At 34.2% G+C, this 6,096-nt stretch overlaps 1 pseudogene; it reads right to left on the bottom strand.

Moving 5' to 3' along the window:
• Positions 1–4,164: 4,164 nt before the first annotated feature.
• Positions 4,165–5,036, bottom strand: LOC118659821 (annotated as a pseudogene).
• Positions 5,037–6,096: the final 1,060 nt, after the last annotated feature.

Below are 6,096 nucleotides of genomic sequence, written 5' to 3'. Positions count from 1 at the left end.
TATGAGCTAAAGAGTTATTACTTTGGGACATTTTATATAATAAGTAGAGTAATAGTGCTTATTTCACTCTGTCTTATAATATAGTTAACGATTTTCCCTGCCTCGGGAGACAATAAATCTCTCGGGAGATTATGAGTTATTTTATAGCAAGTTCTGTGCTTTATTTATCTTATCACATCACACAGACAACCACAGAGGAATAGAGAACTTTGCAATATAATGGGAAATTGTTTCATGGTTTTAGTTTTTTAATAACCCATGAATATGTGGCCAATCAATTATTTCATGAGTAAATAAATTAGACAATTCCACTAATAAATATTATAATAAAAAATTCTGGTGTATGCTTTTATATTTATCTCAGGTGTTGAAAAGAAGATATTTACATTTCATAATCTGTAATTAGTGTTTTGTTGAGCTACATAAAATTTATAAGACTATGTTTGCTGGGGAAATATAATTTAAAAAAGAAAATTCCCCCAACCCAATAAACCTCTCCACAACTTAGTAAAGAAAGAACAAAATTTTATTATTTAATAAGCATGAAACTAGAATATGATGATGCCCATCACAGAAAATCTAGTAAGGGAGTGCAAAGACAAGCTTTATGTAGCCAAGCAGATAAACCATTGAATCTATGTTTGCAAAATGAACAATGACTAGTCTTTAAGTAAAAGGACTTGAGAGCCACATTTGTCATGAATAGTTCAGCCTAAATTCATTGAGTAATTGGAATAACTTCTGTGCCAGTGAAACTGACTTTATTCAGGAGAGAAACAAACTTCTTATATTTTTATGACAGGAGAAGTTTTGCCACTTGCACCAAACAGAACAGAAACAGACTCATAGATACAGAGCATGTTGCCAGATGGGTGTAAGAGGTGAAGGGATTAATAAGTACAAATTCGTTATTACAGAATAGTCATGGGGATGTAAAGTACAGCTTAGGGGTTGTAGTCAATAATATTCTAATAATTATGTATGGTGTCAGATGGGTGTGTGATTCATTGGATGATCATTTCTTAAGTTTTGTAACGTCTAATCCCTGGGGTGTACACCTGAAACTTATATAATAATGTATTTGAAAATAAAAAATAATAAAATGTTTAATAAAAATAAAACAAAACACTAAGAAATCTTGCTGTGCCCTCTCTTCTCTGCCATGTGAGGCTACAGCAAGAAGAAAGTCATCTGCAAACTAAGAAACTGGCTCACACCTGACAGTAGATCTGCCAGAGCCTTGATCTTGAACTTTCCAGGTTTCAGAACTGTGAGAAACAAATGTTGTTGAAGCCCATTCTTTGGTCATTAGTTATAAAAATATGAACTGACTAAGACTATGTCTTTTCTCACATATTATTACATTATATTATGAGATAATATAGTAGAATATGATATATGTAATATAATATAATAAATATAACATAATATAATATAATGTAAAATAATGTAATATAATATAATATAACTAGAGACCCGTTATAGGAAGATTCCTGAAAGAATAGGTCTTCCTGTATAGCCGGAGCAAAGCAGAGAAGGGAGCAAAACCCGCCAAGGCAGGCTTCCCTCCTGCCTCTGCCGCCCTGCTTGCTTCCTTTCCGTCTCCACAGCTTTACTCCCTCCTGCAGTGCTTGGCTTCCTTCTATGTTTGTCTTCAGTCTTCACTCCATGCACCTGCATATGCAAATTAACTGCCATCTTTGTTGGGTTAATTTGCATACTCATCTGATTGGCTGGTGGGCGTAGCAGAGTGACACCAATTTCCTTTTTTTTTATTAGTGTAGATTTCATCTTCTCTCATTGTTTAGCATTGCACAAGGTAGGTGGCTTAGTGGATATTTGTTGAATAATGGATAATATATTTGCAAATGTTAATTTGTATTGTTTCATGGTCAAATTTCTTGTGAGGTCAATTACTTGTATTTCAACTACTTTAATTTATATTAACTCATCTGTTTAACTAACCATGACATATATACTATTGCTATATATTTTATCATTTCTACTTTTTACTCATTTATTTTAATTAAAGTATTATAGTATCATTAATCACAAAGTTTCATTAAACCTGAAAACCCATACATCATAGTAATATTAATGGCTGTTAATACACGGGTATTTTACTTCATAGTTAAAGAGGAAAAATAGATTCAAAGTCATAAGCCAATAGCTATATATCAACATCATAGTGATGGGATAAAATTCTATGCAATTTCTATTGAAAGGCTTACCACACTGAATAAAGTGAGTACTAAAAGTGGGGAAAAAATAAACATTCATTTTAACAATCACTGAAAAAATAATGTATTTAATAGGTAGTATAAGAATAAAGGAGAAAATTGCCTTTTCCTGGTACTGTGAAAAGCATTGATTGAAACCTGGAGTTTTGGTATTATCAGTAATCTTTATATAAAATAAGTGTTCTTCATGAACATAGTTTATATAAAATCAAAATGTATTTTACCAACTTGTAATGATCAATTAACTTACCAAAATTCTATAATTCTTAATATTTAAAATAAAGACAAAATGTACCACTACATTTTTAGCAAATACCAGAAGACATTTTTTATTTTCTAAAACTCAAAAGTAGAGTTTGTTTTATTAACATCAAACACTTTTTGGAAATAAAACATATTATAAAAGAAGCTTAGCTATCCAGAATGGATTGTATTATTATTGCAATAAACCTTTATTAATAATGTTGCTTTTGTAGTTTGAGTTTTTTTAGTCATGTTCTGAGTTATTCAAGACATTAATAAAAATATAAAAATTATAGTGATTTTAACTTGATTTTAAATAAATAAGGACTATTAATAAAAATTACCAATTTTGCTCTCTTATAATAGAAGCAAATTTATGGTGAAATAAGTAAGGAAGACATTTTCCTGCTTAAAATCTAATATATTCAGAAAACAATAAAACAACCAATATATCAAGTTTCTGTCTTCCCAGACCCTCATAACCGCTACTGTACTCTCTGCTTCTATGAGTTTGACTATTTTAGATTCCATATGTAAGTGAGATCATACAGTGCTTTATTTGTAATGTATTGTCCTTTTTTGTATATCCTTAGTGACCAAGGTGCTTCAATCCCTTTAAAGATAGTATTGGTTAAGATTTAAAATATTTGTGAAATTCTATATTTAATCCATGTTCATATCTCTCTCTCTCTCTCTCTCTCTCTCTCTCTCTCTCTCTCTCTCTCTCTATCTATATATATATATATATATATATATATATATATATATATATATATATTGTCTTTGTACCTTGTCAAAATAAATGCATGGCTTTCATATACAAACATACACTTACATAAAAGCTTATTATATCAGTATCTGTTTATATAATTAGCCATATGCATGACTGCACATACATCACTTTAAAAAGATGTTCTCCTATTAACAAAAGAGAAGATTCAGCACAGTATCAATTAGGTACCATACTCTCTTCTAAATTTGAGATTAATCACTTGTGGCAAAACATATGTTTATAGGATGAAGCAATTAATATTCTACCTCCATTAAAGTGTTCTTTGCCAATTGGTAAAATATAATTGTTACAGATTTAAATTAAAAGTTAACTGTAAATATAATATTATTATAAAGTTAGAAAATTTTCAATTTATAATTTAATTTTTTTGTTCATTTTTTTCATAATGACAGTGCTTCTTCTTTTTTTTTTTTTTTTCACAGAAAGCATTTATTACCACAGAGGAAATCAGGAGCTCATGCCTGGCAGCCTGGGCAGTGCCTGTGATTGGGAGAGGGGGCAGTAGGCAGGACCCCCATCAGTCATGACGGCAGTCTCTGACCAGCAGGTTTGCTTGGTCCAGGAGAGCTGACATCTGTGCTTGTATGTTTGTATAGTTCAGGTCAGCCTTAACAGACTCCTCCTGGACAAAACAAAGGACAGCCAGAACCAGGGACAGCAGCTGCACAGATACCACCTTAAAATGGAAATCAAATTAGGTTCATTACATCAGAAAGCACATTTCACCCTGATTATAAAACACAAAGAAGGGTGCATTAGGCTCCACTGGGTGGCCTATTTTTGAGATAAGATGCCTTTAAAACATAAACATTAGCAGGGCCTTTCCCCTTGCTACCAGCAAACAGCACACCATTTCCTAGCCAACTTTAAAAGTTACTGTTATCTCTGTTATCTGTTATTATTTGGATTTTGAACAAAATTGACGGAGTAGGAGCCAGTAGAGGAATCCTGTTTAATCTGGAAATTTTCTGTGGAGAGTCCAAAAGGTCAGAGAGCAAGTTCCCAAGATCTTTTAGTTTACCTAACATCTCTTCCTTCAGTCTTTCATTTTGTTCTTCAGTTTGCTTAGGTAATCTCATACAAGCTTCCCTGGCTTGGTGCACTGATGGGTCTTTTTCTAGAATGGACTTGAAAAGGGCTTCACCAAGCTTGTGGGTGCTCTCATACAGCTCTGCTCTCCTCAGCAGGGCCCTGATGTAACTGGGGTTTAGCTGAATGGCTTTGCTGCAGTCACTGATGGCCATGTCTTGTCCTGTTTCATCCTTGCAGCAGCTCTATTTGAAAACAGAATAGAACTGTCTTTCTGCAAGCAGGATGGGCAAGCCCATAAGAACTTCCAGCTTCTATGTAATCTCCTTTCTTAAACTGCTCATTTTCCCCCTCCTTCAGTCCAGTGCTCTCTTCTCTTCTTTTCTGTTTCTCTTCATCTGGCATGTTTTTTGTTTTTGTTTTTTCCAGTTCTATTAGGTATTCTTCGTCGAGTTCAGAGGAATTCACATCATCATCAGGTTTGTTCTCAACCTTGTCCACGCCTGGTTCCTCCTTCTCAAATGAGGCACTGCAGTCATGAAAGTGCTCCTCTTCTCCCTGGTCCTCCTCCTGGGGGTGGACCTCAGCATCCTTGAGCAGCTTGCTCTGGGGCTGGTGATCTTTGGGGTTAGAAACTGAAGGACTAGACATTCTGCTTCCTGGGGATCTGTAACTGGCAAACCACTGAACAGGTCCTCTGGAGCCCTACAGCTTTCTGACTTCTCCCCCATGCTGAATCAGTGAGGGAGGTGGAGCTGGTTCGCTTCACAGTTCCTCTCTTCACCTCCCCCAACAGTGCTTTATTCAGGTATAACTCTCACGTGATATACCTTTTTTTCAATTATGGGTGTAATATTTAAACTAACTTTAACATATAGCATTTACAATGTGAAGTAAATAGGAAAATCCATATATGTAGTTTATAGGTGACTGAATAGGCCATGTAGAAAAGCCTAGAAGTCTAAAATGTACTAGAATTAATATGCAGATTTAGCAAAATAGGAAACTAAAGAGGATAAAAATCAACTGTATTCCTATATCTTAGCTATGACCAACAAAAAATACAATTACCACAATTACATTCAAAATAGCATCAAACTGTCAAATTGCTGTTACTTTTTGCCTTTCCAATGAAGTAAATGCTAAACTTACTATGCTGAGCAGAACCTGCAGGGGTCCATGGTAGTGGTGGTGGGAAGGAGCCTGGATGATCTTGTAGAGCTGTCAGAGCTACGGCTGGAAAAGAAGCCTCCACAGGGAGAAGGTGGGTGTGGTGTGCTGTAAAACACTGCATCATCAGTGTAAGGAGGATTTCCCTCCAGGGAGACAGAGCCCAAGAAGGGTAGGAAGAATGCCCTGTGCTATAAAATAGATTGTAGAGAAATAGGACTTTATGTGTACAGTCAAAATCACTGGGTACCCAGTACAAAAGACAACAACAATAAAACATAAAATGTAACCCCTGTCTCAATTGAAACATACACACACAAATTGAGGTAGGTCACAGATATCAACTTAAAACCGTGGACTGCAAGGTTTCTAAAGAAAATATGAATGCCTTTACAAGTTTGGAATTTGTAAAATTTTCATGAACAACAAATGATTAATCAGAAAGAAAACAAAATTAAAAATTGAACATCAAAATTAATATAGTTTTGTTCATTAAAATATATCTCATAGGTCATTAATAGGCAAGACACTGGTTATGGGAATATGTATTCTCTCTGCTTATATCAAGCAAATAAATTTCTATGAATTTCTTATTACTCAACAATAAAAACTGAAAACAAC

This window comes from Myotis myotis, unplaced genomic scaffold (genome assembly GCF_014108235.1).
Source record: "Myotis myotis isolate mMyoMyo1 unplaced genomic scaffold, mMyoMyo1.p scaffold_m19_p_7, whole genome shotgun sequence".
Classification (NCBI taxonomy): Eukaryota; Metazoa; Chordata; class Mammalia; order Chiroptera; family Vespertilionidae; genus Myotis; species Myotis myotis.
Note: the sequence above shows the minus strand (reverse complement) of the source record. Positions and strands in the feature narration are given on the sequence as shown.